This window comes from Macaca nemestrina, chromosome 7, assembly GCF_043159975.1.
Source record: "Macaca nemestrina isolate mMacNem1 chromosome 7, mMacNem.hap1, whole genome shotgun sequence".
Classification (NCBI taxonomy): domain Eukaryota; kingdom Metazoa; phylum Chordata; class Mammalia; order Primates; family Cercopithecidae; genus Macaca; species Macaca nemestrina.
In genome coordinates this window covers 150,347,658-150,362,156 of record NC_092131.1, presented here as the reverse complement: position 1 = coordinate 150,362,156, position 14,499 = coordinate 150,347,658, and the positions used below count along the sequence as shown (strand labels likewise).

At 42.9% G+C, this 14,499-nt stretch overlaps 1 protein-coding gene across 2 annotated transcripts in view; it reads left to right on the top strand.

Annotated features, from left to right (window-relative positions):
• Positions 1–8,758: 8,758 nt before the first annotated feature.
• LOC105490244 (tropomodulin 3) overlaps positions 8,759–14,499 on the top strand; it is an 80,022-nt gene continuing 74,281 nt past the window's right edge. The window contains exon 1 of one of the 2 annotated variants that reach the window (XM_071066841.1): positions 8,759–8,969. The gene's annotated coding sequence lies outside the window, so the exon portion shown is untranslated. The remainder of the gene's footprint in view (positions 8,970–14,499) is intronic. The other variant, XM_071066840.1, reaches the window with a different exon arrangement.

Below are 14,499 nucleotides of genomic sequence, written 5' to 3'. Positions count from 1 at the left end.
TATATGCAAATAAATTGGGAACCTAGAGAAAATGAATAAATTCCTAGACACATAAACCTATCAAGATTGTACCATGAAGAACTCCAAAGTGTGACCAGACCAATAACAAGTAACGAGATTGAAGTCATAATAAAAAGTCTGCCGGTAAGGAAAAGCCCAAGACCAGATGGCTTCACTGCTGAATTCCACCAAACATTTAAAGAAGAACTAATACCAATTCTACTCAAACTGTTCCAGAAAATAGAGGAGAAGGGAATACAAACTCATTCTACAAGGCCAGTATTACCCTGAGATCAAAACTAGAGAAAGACAGATCAAAAAAAGAAAATTACAGACCAATGTCCCCGATGAATATTGATGCAAAAATTCTTCAACAAAATACTAGCAAACTGCATTCAACAAGACATTTAAAAGATCATTCTTCATGACCAAGTAAAATTTATCCCTGGAATGCAAGGATGGTTCAACATACATAAATCAGGCCAGGAATGGTGACTCACACCTATAGGAGTCAGGCCAGGAATGGTGACTCACTTTGGGAGCCTGGGCAACAAGGTGAAACCCTGTCTCCACCAAAAAACAAGAACAAAAAATTAGCCAGGCATGGTGGTGTGCGCCTGTGGTCTCAGCTATTCAGGAGGCTGAGGTGAAAGAATCACTTGAGCCTAGGAGGTAGAAGTTCCAAAGAGCCAAGATTGTGCTACTGCATTCCAACCTTGGTGACTGAGCAAGAACCTCGCTCAAACAAAAAAACAACCAAAAAAACCCCCACCAGAAATCAATCAATGTGACACATCATATCAACAGAGTGAAGGATATAAACCATATTATCATTTCAATTGATGCTAAAAAAAAAAAAAAAAAAAGATAAAATTCAATGTCCCTCCATGATAAAAACTCTCAAAAAACTGGGTATACTTTGGGAGGCCAAGGCGGGCAGATCACGAGGTCAGGAGATTGAGACCATCCTGGCTAACACGGTGAAAACCCATCTCTACTAAAAAATACAAAAAAATTAGCCAGGTGTGGTGGCGGGTGCCTGTAGTCCCAGCTACTCGGGAGGCTGAGGCAGGAGAATGGTGTGAACCTGGAAGGCAGAGCTTGCAGTGAGCTGAGATCGCACCACTGCACTCCAGCCTGGGCAAAAGAGTGAGACTCTGTCTCAAAGAAAAAAAAAAACTGGGTATAAAAGGAACATGCCTCAACATAATAAAAACCATATGTGAAAGACCCACAGATAGTTTCATACTGAATGGGAAAAAATTAACTCTTTCCTCTAAGATCTGGAAAAGACAAGGATGCCCACTTTCACCACTGTTACTCAACATAGTACTGGAAGTCCTAGCTAGAGCAATCAGATAAGAGAAATAAATAAAGAGCATCCAAATTAGAATCGAAGAAATCAAATTATCCTTGTTTGCAGGTGACATAATCTTACATTTGGAAACACCTAAAGATGCCATCAAACAACTATTAGAACTGATAAACAAATTCCATAAAGTTACAGTAAACAAAGTCAACATATACAAATCAGTAGCATTTCTATATACCAACAATGAACAACCTGAAAAAGAAATTTAAAAAGTAATCCCCTGATGGTGCTTTTCATGTTCTAGCAATGCACACATTTTGGCCCTGGCTCCTGATACCACAAGTTTCTTTTATGTACTTAGGCTCACTTATGGATGCATCACTTTTAAAAGCCGGGAATTTAGGAAAGGTTCATAACATTTTTATAGAACTTTTAAGCTTTTTGAAGGGTAAACACTTGTAAAACTTCTCTAAAGAACTGGTTGGGTGCAATGGCTCAAACATATAATCCTAGCACTTTGAGAGGTCATGGTGGGTGGATCACTTGAAATCAGTAGTTTGAGATCAACCTGACCAACTTAGTGAAACCCTGTGTCTACTAAAAATACAAAAAAATTAGCTAGGCATGGTGGTGCACGCCTGTAGTCCCAGCTACTCGGAAGACTGAGGCAGGAGAATCACTTGAACCCAGGAGGTGGAGGTTGCGGTGAACCAGGATCATGCCACTTCACTCCAGCCTGGGCAACAGAGCGAGATTTCATCTCAAAAAAACAAACAAAAAAAAAATTAAAAAATTAAGGAGGGTAAAAATGAAGAGAGTTTGATTAATGGGTACAAAAATACACTCAGAATAAGTTTTAGTGGTTCAACAGCACAGTAGGGTGACTGTAGTTGTCAATCATGTATTGCATATTTCAAAATAGCTGGAAGAGATGTGAAATGTTCTCAACACAAAGAAATAATCAATGTTTGAGGTGATGACCAATTACCCTGATTTGATTATTACACATTGTATCATGTATCAAAATATCACATGTACTCCCATGCATATGTACAATTATAATGTATCAATAAATATTTAGTAAAAGACAAAAAGAAACAATTATTTAAAACTTTCAAGCAAATAGGGAAATAAGCTGACAATTACTATAAATATCAAGAAGGAATCCATTGGCTAGATAATTTAGAAAAAATATTGTTTTTGAGCCAATAAATGTTTATAAAACATTTAAATAATACAAGGAGGCCAGGCATGGTGTCTCACTCCTGTGATCCCAGCACTTTGGGAAGCTGAGGCTGGAGGATCACTTGAGATCAGGAGTTTGAGATCAGCCTGGCCAACATGGCAAAACCCTGTCTCTACTAAAAATACAAAAATAAGCTAGGTATGGTGGTGCACATCTGTAGTCTCAGCTACTCGGGAGGCTGAGGCAGAAGAATCGCTTGAACCTGGGAGGTGGAGGTTGCAGTGAGCCGAGATCATGCCATTGCATTCCAGCCTGGGCAACAGAGCGAGACTCCATCACAAAAACAAATAATGATAATAAATAAAAACAAGGAAAGGTAAGCAGAAGTTATATCATATCACAACTCTGGTCTTGGTAGAAGGGTTTGGGGTATCTAGCATTTATCATTTAAAGACCTGAATTTAATTGTTATTTACTTCCATTTATGACAGGGATCATATTCATTCACTCACCTGAGCTGAAATTTGGCTTTCTGTGGTGACTGTAGGAGAGTCTAACAATGGACAGCACTGGAAAATTATCACTTCTATACTAAACGTTAAACTGTTTAATATTATTAAAATGGTATTAAAATTTGGGGATAATATTTTAGGTTTATGTGTATATCCCAGAAGTTTATTCTTTAATAGTGATGTTTGTCATCAACTTCGGCTTCAGCTGAAGAGTGACTCATTTTTTGTCCCTTTTGGCATTTGGCTGAAATATGTATTCAGTGCACCTCTAATGGAGGCATAATGGGGTATGAAAATATGGGAAAGGCAAAATTAATTCCAGATGATGGCATTAGTGAAGGTTGAGTGGGGCAGACATTTGAGATGGACAATGAAACATGAGGAGGCGTCTAACAGGCAGAGATGGGTGATAGAAAAAGGGCATTTCAGGCCAAAAAGTATGCTTGAATCTTTCCTATAAAACTGTATGCACACAGGCGTGGTGGCTCATGCCTGTAATCCCAGCACTTTGGGAGGTCAAGGTAGGCACATCACCTGAGGTCAGGAGTTTGATACCAGCCTGGCCAACATGATGAAACCCCGTCTCTATTAAAAAAACAAAAATTAGCCAGGCATGGTTGTGCACACCTGGAATCCCAGCTACTTGGGAGGCTGAGGTTGCAGAGAGCCAAGCTCACACCACTACACTCCAGCCCGAGTGACAGAGTGAGACTCCATCTCAAAAAAAAACTGTATGCACCCAGCCATGATGCTTGTCTTCTGTGATTCCTGCCTCCCACTGCTTCCATAGGATTCCTACCTCCAAGCTTCCATAATGAAATCCTTACCTTTTCGTTTCAAATTTATGTCTTTAGTTTTTCTCAACTCTCCTATAAATACATGTTTTTACATACACATAGAATATGCTTATGTGTACCGAAGTGACTATTTCCTATAGGAACTCTTTGATAACAAGAAAAGTGCTGCTGTTATTAATTAGCATATGATGATTCAGTGTGACACGCTTTCTGAGTTACTCTGGCTGGAAGTTTAGAGATAACACTAATTAGAGCTTGTAATGTTAACACATTAAGTAGAGTCGGAGTGTCATTTTATCTATCACTTTCACTCTAACCAAACCCTGAACACTAATGGGAACCATACTCTGTCACTTGTTCAAATATTTTACCTGAAGTCCTCAGATTTGTTCTCTTTAGTGTGTTAGGATGTTGAACTTCAACTGTTTTCCATTACTTGAAGTGGGTTAAATGCAGAAGGTTGGGGGTGCCATACCACTTCTAGTTCAGATCATCATGTTTCTTTGATTAGGCACTGTAGTAGTCAATTTTTGCTAAGTAAGTCTTTAGTAATAAACGAACCTAAACTTCAGTTTCCTCTTTGCTTACATTATATTATGTCAGCTAGTGGCTGAGGCTCTGACCCACGTAATTTCTTATTCTAGAACCCAGGCAGAAGGACCAGCCTCTATTCAGAACATGGCTTTCTCTTGGTGGAGGGAAAGAGCAGGCACACTAGTAGAGAGAGGCAGTGACTCTTAAAGCTTCCACCCAGGACTGTCTGATTGTCACCTCCACTTGTATTTTATTGACCAAAGCAAGATTCATGTTTCTAAACTTTGTGATTACAATATGACATTTATCTGAGGAGAGGAGGAAAATCCTATCATGGGATCATAGCCAAGCCTGGAATGCCTACGGGGCAGCACTGGAAGTCACATAGTAGTGGGCAAGCCTGTCTATTCCTCTAAAGGAGAGCAAATATTTGGTAACAGTATTTCAATCTACCACAGGCATTTAGTGGACTTACCTTTTCACTTATTTATGTAAATATAATTTCCAGGCTTTTCCTGTTTGCTTTCCTCCAAAAATTATGTTTCCAACTATAAGCGAATAGTGGCAACCCTAAATTATGTCTTTTTAAAAGAGAACTCTGTCTCTATTTCAGGACTTTCACAGGATCTTATTCTCCTGTGTAGTCAACCCTCTTGCAGCTAGTGTTTAAATCCAAACCAGGTCACTGGCTGGCATTCACAGGTGAATCTTCTGGTTCTGTGTCCCAAGAGAAGAGCAGGAGAGAGGGGGAAGAATGCAACATTCATTTATTTACAAATATTTATTGAATACTTTCTGGGTGCCAGCAGTATTGTAGATGCTAGGGATGGAGGAGTAAACAAAGCAAAGCTTCTTGGGGCTTCCACTAAGAAAACAAGCAATATGATGTTAGGTGGTAAAAGTGCTATGGTGACAAGTAAAGAAAGGAGAGAATGACTGGGTAAGGTGATAAGAGGAAACCTTTCGGAAGTGACATTTGAGCAGAACCTTCATTAAAATGAGGGTATGAGCTAGAAGCATCTGGGAGGAAAATCATTCTCCTGCGTAGCATAAAGACTCTGAGATGGGGAGAAACTGGGCAGGATTAAGAAACCTCAGGGAGGCCAGTATGACTACAGCAGAGTCAGAGAGAATATGTGGTAGGAAACAAAATAATCATATACAGATTTGTAGAGGTGTTAATTCTGGATTTTATTCTAAATGTGATGGAAGCCATGAATGGTTTGGAGCAAGACGGCGACATGATCTGATTTGTTTTTAAAAGATCATTCTGGGCTGGGAGTGGTGGCTAACGCGTGTAATCTCAGTACTTTGGGAGACCAAAGTGGGCAGATCACCTGAGGTCAGGTGTTCAAGACCAACCTAGCCAACACGGTGAAACCCCGTCTCTACTAAAAAATAGAAAAAATTAGCCAGGTGTGGTGGTGGCGGGGGGGGGGAGGGGGGTGCTGTAATCTCAACTGCTAGGGAGGCTGAGGCAGGCAGAATTGCTTGAACCCGGGAGGCAGAGGTTGCAGTGAGCAGAGATCACGCCACTGCACTTCAGCCTGGGCGACAGAGAGAGACTCCGTCTCAAAAAAAAAAAAAAAAAAAAAAAAAAAAAAAAGTCATTCCGACTGCTAATATAGAAAATGTGTTAGAGCAAAGGAGTGGAAGAAGTGTGGAAGGTTCTACCTCTTTAGTGCTATCCAATACTAAGGTACTATTCTTAACATCTCTGGCCCCATATGTGGTTTTTAATGTACACAGATTTAAGAGATTCATGTTTATAAGTTTTGTGATTAAAATATGATAATGTATGCCTGAAAAAAGGAAAAAATCCACCATTAAATTTTGCATTATTTTAGAAAAAGGAACTAAAATAAGATGTATACATTTGATAGGAAAAATTTGAAATGAATAGCTAAAAGAAAATATATTTAATATTTGCCTAGCAGCCTATATAGGAAGATGAGAGAGGAAAAGTGTAATAGATTAAGTCAGTCAGACACTGAATTTAAAAACCTCTCTGACCAAAGCAAAAGAAGCCATATTGCAGAGGAAAGTCCTTCTTAAACCATATCAGCTGGGTATGGTGTTGCATGTCTATAATTTCAATACTTTGGGATGCCATGGTGGGAGGATCCCTTGAGCCCAGGAGTTCAAGACCAGCCTGGGCAACATAGGGAGACCCTGTCTCTACAAAAAATAAATGAAAAAAAATTTAGCTGGGTGTGGTGGCATACGCCTGTAGTCCCAGCTGCTTAGGCTACTCAGGAGGCTGAGGTTGGAGGATTGCTTGAGCCCAGGAGGTCAAGGCTGCAGCAAGCCATGATAGCACCACTGCACTACAGCCTGGGTGACAGAATGAGACTGTCTCAAAAAAAAAAAAAAAATTGATGAGATTTAGGAGACACATCAGTCTGATCAGCAGTGGAAAGCACATTAGAACTTGACTCAAGAGAACTGTGTCTCATCTCTGGATCTCCAATTACTGGCTGTGGGACCTTATACAAATTACTTAACTTTTCTGAGTCTTCATTTTCTTATCTATAGAAATAGGGCCGGGCGCGGTGGCTCAAGCCTGTAATCCTAGCACTTTGGGAGGCCAAGACGGGCGGATCACGAGGTCAGGAGATCGAGACCATCCTGGCTAACACGGTGAAACCCCGTCTCTACTAAAAATACAAAAAATTAGCCGGGCGAGGTGGCGGGCGCCTGTAGTCCCAGCTACACGGGAGGCTGAGGCAGGAGAATGGCTTAAACCCGGAAGGCGGAGCTTGCAGTGAGCTGAGATCCGGCCACTGCACTCCAGCCCGGGCGACAGAGCGAGACTCCGTCTCAACAAAAAAAAAAAAAAAAAGAAATAGAGGATGCCAGTTTATTCTTTATAGAGTTTTGAGGATTAGATGAGATATTACAAATGAAGTGCTGGCCCAGTGATTGGTATGTATTATAAGTATAAACATTCATATCAACCTGAATTATGTAGGAAATTGCACTCAGAAAGCTGTTATCTCCAAGAGATTGACCTAAAGATGGTATAGAAAATAAAATGCAATGGCCACAACACTGAGTATTGACTGTCCTCTAAATATTTGCAATTGAGAAGGGTTTTTTCCTGGTCAGGCGCGGTGGCTCACACCTGTAATCCCAGCGCTTTGGAAGGCCAATGTGGGCAGATCACGAGGTCAAGAGTTCGAGACCAGAATGGCCAACATGGTGAAACCTCGTCTCTACTAAGCATACAAAAATTAGCCGGGCATGGTGGTGCGTGCCTGTAATCCCAGCTACTCGGGAGGCTGAGGCAAGAGAATCACTTAAACCCGGGAGGCAAAGGTTGCAGTGAGCCAAGATCGTGCCACTACACTTTAGCCTGGGCGACAGAACAAGACTGTCTTAGAAGAAAAAGAAAAAAAAAAGTTTTTTTTTCCTTAAAAACCCAAACCATCAGTGATCTCCATTGCTAACATTAGTGGGTGCCAGTTGCATGAAATTCCAGGATGTTTATCTAACCTAGGGTGCTCCCTTCTCTGAGGGGAAGAAGTAGATGCCAGGAGAGGTTTAAACCATTAAGTGGCTCGCATACTGGGTGTAGCTGGAATGTACCTCAAGCAGGCACGTCAGTCCACTTCTTTGGCTACATTTTTGAAAGGTTGTGTCGAAGTTTAGCATTACTCCTGGGGATGGTCTGCTCCTGAAGAGCAGGCCAGGAAAATTCCCAGTAAGTGACTAAATGAATAAATGGTAAAATGTCGCAGTTCTCTCTCCACAGAGTCTCGCACAAAAGGTAGCCATTACATAGGCCACTGTCAAACAGTCCTCTGAGAGATTCCCATACTCTTCCTCTTCCCTCTAGACTACCCATCTGCCCCAATCCCTCCCTTGAGCAGCCACTTCTGTTTTTTCTCCCACTACAGCAGCCAGCCCCACCGCCTGGTGCAGAGCTTGAAGATGGAACGGGACGATAGGATGGGCAGAAACTGCCCTGGAATAGCTAAATCATCCCTGGTTGCATACCTAAGAAAACCACTAGGGTCACCACACCCTGGAGGTGACATTCGCATGATTTATGCCTCTCTTGGGCTTTAGATTTTATTCCTTTACTTTTCTATAACTCTGTCATGGCCAGTTTAAAGGGCTCAATGTCATGTCCTCCCATTAACAACCAAGACTACAGTGCAAGCCCTGCCGTGTGTGCTTCTTTACAAAAGGTCAAAGTAAGAAGGAAATCTATACCGAAGAGCCTCTAGATACTATTTCCAGCTTCGGGGGAGTCCACAGTAGGTACTTCCACGGGTAGAGAACATTGTCTTAGACTGGGATAAGGGTTGGTATTCGCAGTCCCCTTCCTACGTTCTGTCCATTGTAAAGACCGGAGTCCGCGCTGAGCCTCGCCCTCCTCGCTGGAACTACAACTCCCAGGATACCCTGCGGCATGGGAGTGCGCACGCGCGTCGGAGGCGGAGGAGGAACCCGCCGCACCGACAGGGCGGTCGAGTGAGGGAGCTGCTGGCGGGTGGGTCAGGCAACTCCTTGGGAGGCCGACGCGGGCGCACGGGCGGGTGCTGGGAACCGAGCCTAGGCTTGCGGCCGGCAGTTTCCGTGGATCTGTGAAGAAGTCGGCGGCCCCTGCGGGCGCCAGTCAGGTAAGCCCAGCCCGGTGCTTTCCAGGAAGTCCGTCTGCGGGCGCGGGCTGGGGAGTCGCACCGGCCATGGTGGCTGAGGAGGGAGAGCTTGCTGTCCGCCCCTCCGCCCGACTCCCGGCTCCTTCCCGACGGGTCCGTCTAGGGGAGCGGGGGCACACGGGGGCTGCTTCTCCGCGAACGGCCCGGGCCGGGGGCGTGGGGCGCGCTGGGCGTCGCCGGCCGGTCGAGGCGCGCGAACCCGGCGTTCCCGGTGAATCACCCGCGGCCCGGGCGCCCGGGTTCAGGACCGGCCCCCTCCCCTCCCGCGGAGCCGCGGCCAAGCTGGCTCCCTGCACCCCACCCAGCATCGCCGGGACACGATAGCACCAAGCCTCCTTCAAAGGCTTCGGCTTTTTAAAAGTTGGGGCGGCGGAGTAGGGGAGCCAAAACTTAGGGCACACCCTTTTTGTGATTGAAATGTGGCTGCCCTTGCATTCACCGATTTGATCTGTCTGCTCTTAGAATTAAGTTCCTAGCTCCCAGGCAGCACAGCTGGATCCGGCTGGGAAGTTTGTGTGTTAGTTTGTTTTGAGGACGTGACTGGGTCGTTATATTTTTGCTTGCAGCGGGTGGTGTGTTTCCTCCGCAAGCCTGCATTCTGATTGCAAACAGAAATGGGAAACAGCCAGTTTCTTTCTTTCTTTTTAATGTTTAGTTAAGAATCGCATTTCCAACTTGCCCTTGGCCTCTGTTAAAACCAAAAGTCATCTGGCAATGAACACTGCAGTAAAACTTACCCCAGGAGGCCATACTTCAACAGGAAATAAGCCTGTGGAGATTTAAGTTAGTTATGTGCAGTTTTCCTTGGTTTGTAACATTTTCATGCAACTCATGTGTCCTTTTCTGAGAAACTTTCAGATTAATTTTTTTGGCAGATTAAATTGATTAATTAATTGGCCCGTCAAAAATATATTAGGCTTGGAAAAATAGCTTTACCAAGGCTCATTTACTCTTGCTAGTTTCTTCTTCCTAGGCACCTTTTCACCTGTAAGAGTCAGCAGTTATAATATTACAGTCCCCTTTCTTACACATTCCTACGAAAGGAACAAAACTAATTAAAATGTCCAAATATATTTTAGCTCTTTGAGCTTTCTTTGCTTTTGCAACTCGCAGAAATTCTAGTTTGCTAATCTTTAAAATTAGGTTGTTGGACCAGATGACCCCCAAGATTATTCTGCCCCTAAATATCTCTGGTTTTTAAAAGTTCATTTATTTTACTCATTCAGGAAACACTGGCCATATGAATTCCAAGCCCTATGCTAGCCATGAGAAAGAGCAAACATGAGTTCTTGAGAATGCTGTAGACCTACTGCTCAATTTTATTTAATCATGTATTTTTTTATGACTAATTCCTAAATTTTGTGGTATATCCAATATGCTAACCTACACTGTAATTAATAACTTCATCTGAAGTTAAATACGTACAGGTCAAATCCCATTCAAAGATTTTTCGTTCGTAATTACTGGCCCATTGAAACAAAACAGGTTTGGTATGACAGAAAGGCCCTGAATGGTGGAGGGCAGTCTTTTCAAACTTTAACATGCGTAATTCACTCAGGATATTGTAAGCTTGAAGTAGAGCCCAAAGTCTGTATGTCTGATAGGTAATGCTGTCAGAGACCACACTTTGAATGTCAAGTGTGGGGAGGTAATTTTAGAGATATTTTAAGGTGTTTTTAATGGCAATTTAAATACTGATACTGATAACTGATATTAGATACATAATTGATGGCTTTTTCAACTCTCGGTTTTTTAAAATACTGTAATCCTATTAACTCTAACAAGAACAATTGTCTTCATAAGTTTTTCTCTTTCTTTCCTTTTCCTTTCCTTTGCTAGTTTGTCTTTTTTCTCTTTGCTTTTTTTTTTTTCTCTCCTCCTCTTCCTTCCTTGTTTTCACTCACATTAATTTGGCAGTTCATGAATTCAAGTATGTGTCTTGCCCCATTCTGTACAAAGTAGTGTTTTAGGCTCTTGGTGACTATGTGTAAGACATGAGGCCAGGGCCGGGCTTGGTGGCTCACACCTGTAATCCTAGCACTTTGGGAGGCCAAGGTGGGAGGATTGCTTGAACCCAGGTGTTTCAAACCAGTCTGGGCAACATAGCAAGACCCTGTCTCAGGCCGGGCGCGGTGGCTCACACCTGTAATCCTAGCACTTTGGGAGGCCAAGGTGGGAGGATTGCTTGAACCCAGGTGTTTCAAACCAGTCTGGGCAACATAGCAAGACCCTGTCTCTACAAAATAAAATAAATTAGCTGGGTGTAGTGGTGATGCTTGTAGTCCTGGCTACTCAGGAGGCTGAGGCAGGAGGATTGCTTGAGCCCAGGAGTTTGAGATTACAGTGAGAGACAATGATTGTGCCACTGCACTCCAGCCTGTGTGACAGAGTAAGACCCTGTCTCTAAAAAAAGAAAAAAAAATTATATATATATAAAAATATGAATGACGCCGGGCGCGGTGGCTCAAGCCTGTAATCCCAGCACTTTGGGAGGCCGAGGCGGGCGGATCACAAGGTCAGGAGATCGAGACCACAGTGAAACCCCGTCTCTACTAAAAATACAAAAAATTAGCCGGGCGCGGTGGCGGGCGCCTGTAGTCCCAGCTACTCAGGAGGCTGAGGCAGGAGAATGGCGTGAACCCAGGAGGCGGAGCTTGCAGTGAGCCGAGATCGCGCCACTGCACTCCAGCCTGGGCAACAGCGTGAGACTCCGTCTCAAAAAAAAAAAAAAAAAAAAAAAAAAATATGAATGACATGGTTCCTGTCTAGGACCTTATTCTCTTTGGGATTAGGCAGATGTACTTATGTGTAGTCCACAGGACTTGTAAGAGCCACCTCTAGGGAGTAAAAAGGTAGTAGATATTTAGGAGAGATCTTTTCCAGTTGTAGGAGTGGGGAACAAATAAAGTCAATATTTTTTTCCATTCACTGGTCATCTCTTTCCCCAGGCTATACTGTCTATACTGTTTGAGTGTATGTGACATATATCTACATATAGTGCAGTTCTGTAAATTTATTTTATTTGGAACCTTAGATGAGCCAGAAACATGAACATAATTAGAACCGGATGTGGTGGCACACTTCTGTAGTACCAGCCAATTGGGAGGTTGAGGCAGGAGTATCACTTGAGTCCAAGAGTTCCAGGACAGCCTGGGCAACATAGCAAGACCCTGTCTCAAAACTAAAACAAAAGAGAAAATCAGTTAGATCTGAGCAATATCATAGGGAGGATGAGAGGCTGTGGGGATGAAAATATACCTGGATAGAGGGAGAGAGAAAGATAGGAGGATCCAGTAAACAGTAGAGGGAAAAAAGACTTTTAGTAAGGTTTTCTGGTGTCAGTCTGATGTATACTGATATTTAGGCTGTGTTATAGCTGGCAAACTATTCTTCACGCTTTTCAGTTGCTCTTAAATTTAGTATGTGTGAGCTCTCTTGATTAGACTAGATGAGGAGGGCATTATTCTCTAGTTTGTATGGCTAAATAGTCCTTGCTGACATTTGATTTACATGCAGTTTTATGTCAGATCCTTTAAAATCACAAATATATGGAGAGAAAAATGGTATAGACAATAGAAAATTCTACTGGGCCTATAACTGGTCCATTAAGTTCTTGTTTAAATTGTAAACAATCAAATTTAATTTGGTGTTTATAAAAAATTATATATGTGAACTTACATTCTTGTATCTATATGTGTCTGTAATCCATTAGCTTATTTACAATGATGAAAGAATAGAAGTGTGAATAAATCAGAATGTCTCATGATTGAAAATGCTGTGTAACTGAAAATGCATTTGTGTAGTCTTGAGGAGTTTCATTTGAAACAAAATTGTTAGTGTGTATCTTGAGGCAGAATGCTACTTTGTATTTTATTGATGTGTAATTGACATTCAATAAAATGCACATGATATCTAGTTCAAGGAGTTCTGACAATTTTCTACACTGTAAATTCTACCAAAATAAGATAGAAAACTTTTTTTTTTTTTTTGAGACAGTCTGTCTTTGTAGCCCAGGCTGGAGTGCAGTGGCGTGATCTCGGCTCACTGCAAGCTCTGCCTCCCGGGTTCACGCCATTCTCCTGCCTCAACCTCCCGAGTAGCTGGGACTACAGGCGCACGCCACCACACCTGGCTAATTTTTTTGTATTTTTAGTAGAGACGGGATTTCACGCTGTTAGCCAGGATGGTCTCGATCTCCTGACCTCGTGATCCACCTGCCTCGGCCTCCCAAAGTGCTAGGATTACAGGCGTGAGCCACTGCGCCCGGCCAGAAAACATTTTTTTTAAGTCACCCCAGAAAGTTCCCTCACCCACCTTCCTCCAAAGGCAATCACTTCCTGACTCCATAGATTTCTCACACTACAGAGTTTTTTTGACTGGTCTTGGACTTCACATAAATGGAGTCGTACAGCATGTGCCTTTTTGTGTTTGGTTTCTTTCATGTAAGAAAGATTCATCTATGTTGTTGGCAAGTATTAGTGGTTTGTCCTTTTAAGTTGTTGAATAGTATTCCATTGTACGAATATACGCCAATTTATGTTTTCTCCTTGATGGATATTTGGAATAAAGTTGTTATGAACATTCTTTTACAAGTTTCTTTTTCTTTTCTTTCTTTTTTTTTTTCTTTTTTGGAGACGGAGTCTTTCTCTGTCGCCCAGGCTGGAGTGCAGTGGCGCGATCTCGGCTCACTGCAACCTCCGCCTCCCAGGTTGAGGCCATTCTTCTGCTTCAAGTAGCTGGGACCACAGGCGCCCGCCACCACACCCGGCTAATTTTTTCTATTTTTTTGGTAGAGACGGGGTTTCACTGTGTTAGCCAGGATGGTCTCGATCTCCTGACCTCGTGATCCACCCGCCTTGGCCTCCCAAAGTGGTGAGATTACAGGCGTGAGCCACTGTACCCGGCCTACAAGTTTCTTGATAAATACCTAGGAGTGGAGTTATTGAGTCATATGGTATGTGTATGTTTAACTTTATTAAAAATCTGCGGCCGGGCGCGGTGGCTCAAGCCTGTAATCCCAGCACTTTGGGAGGCCGAGACGGGCGGATCACGAGGTCAGGAGATCGAGACCATCCTGGCTAACACGGTGAAACCCCGTCTCTACTAAAAAATACAAAAACCTAGCCGGGCGAGGTGGCGGGCGTCTGTAGTCCCAGCTACTCGGGAGGCTGAGGCAGGAGAATGGCGTGAACCCGGGAGGCGGAGTTTGCAGTGAGCTGAGATCCGACCACTGCACTCCAGTCTGGGCGACAAAGCAAGACTCTGTCACAACAACAACAACAACAACAAAAAATCTGTCAAACAGTTCTCCAAAGTGATTTATACACAGGAGTTCTACTTCCTCCATATTTTTAGTGTTGCCAATGTTTAGTGTTGTCAGCCTTTTCATTGTTAGTCATAGTACAGGATGTATGGTTGTACCTCATTATGGTTTTAATTTACATTTTTCTAATGATTAAGAATGTTGAGTGCTTTATCATACGTTAATTGG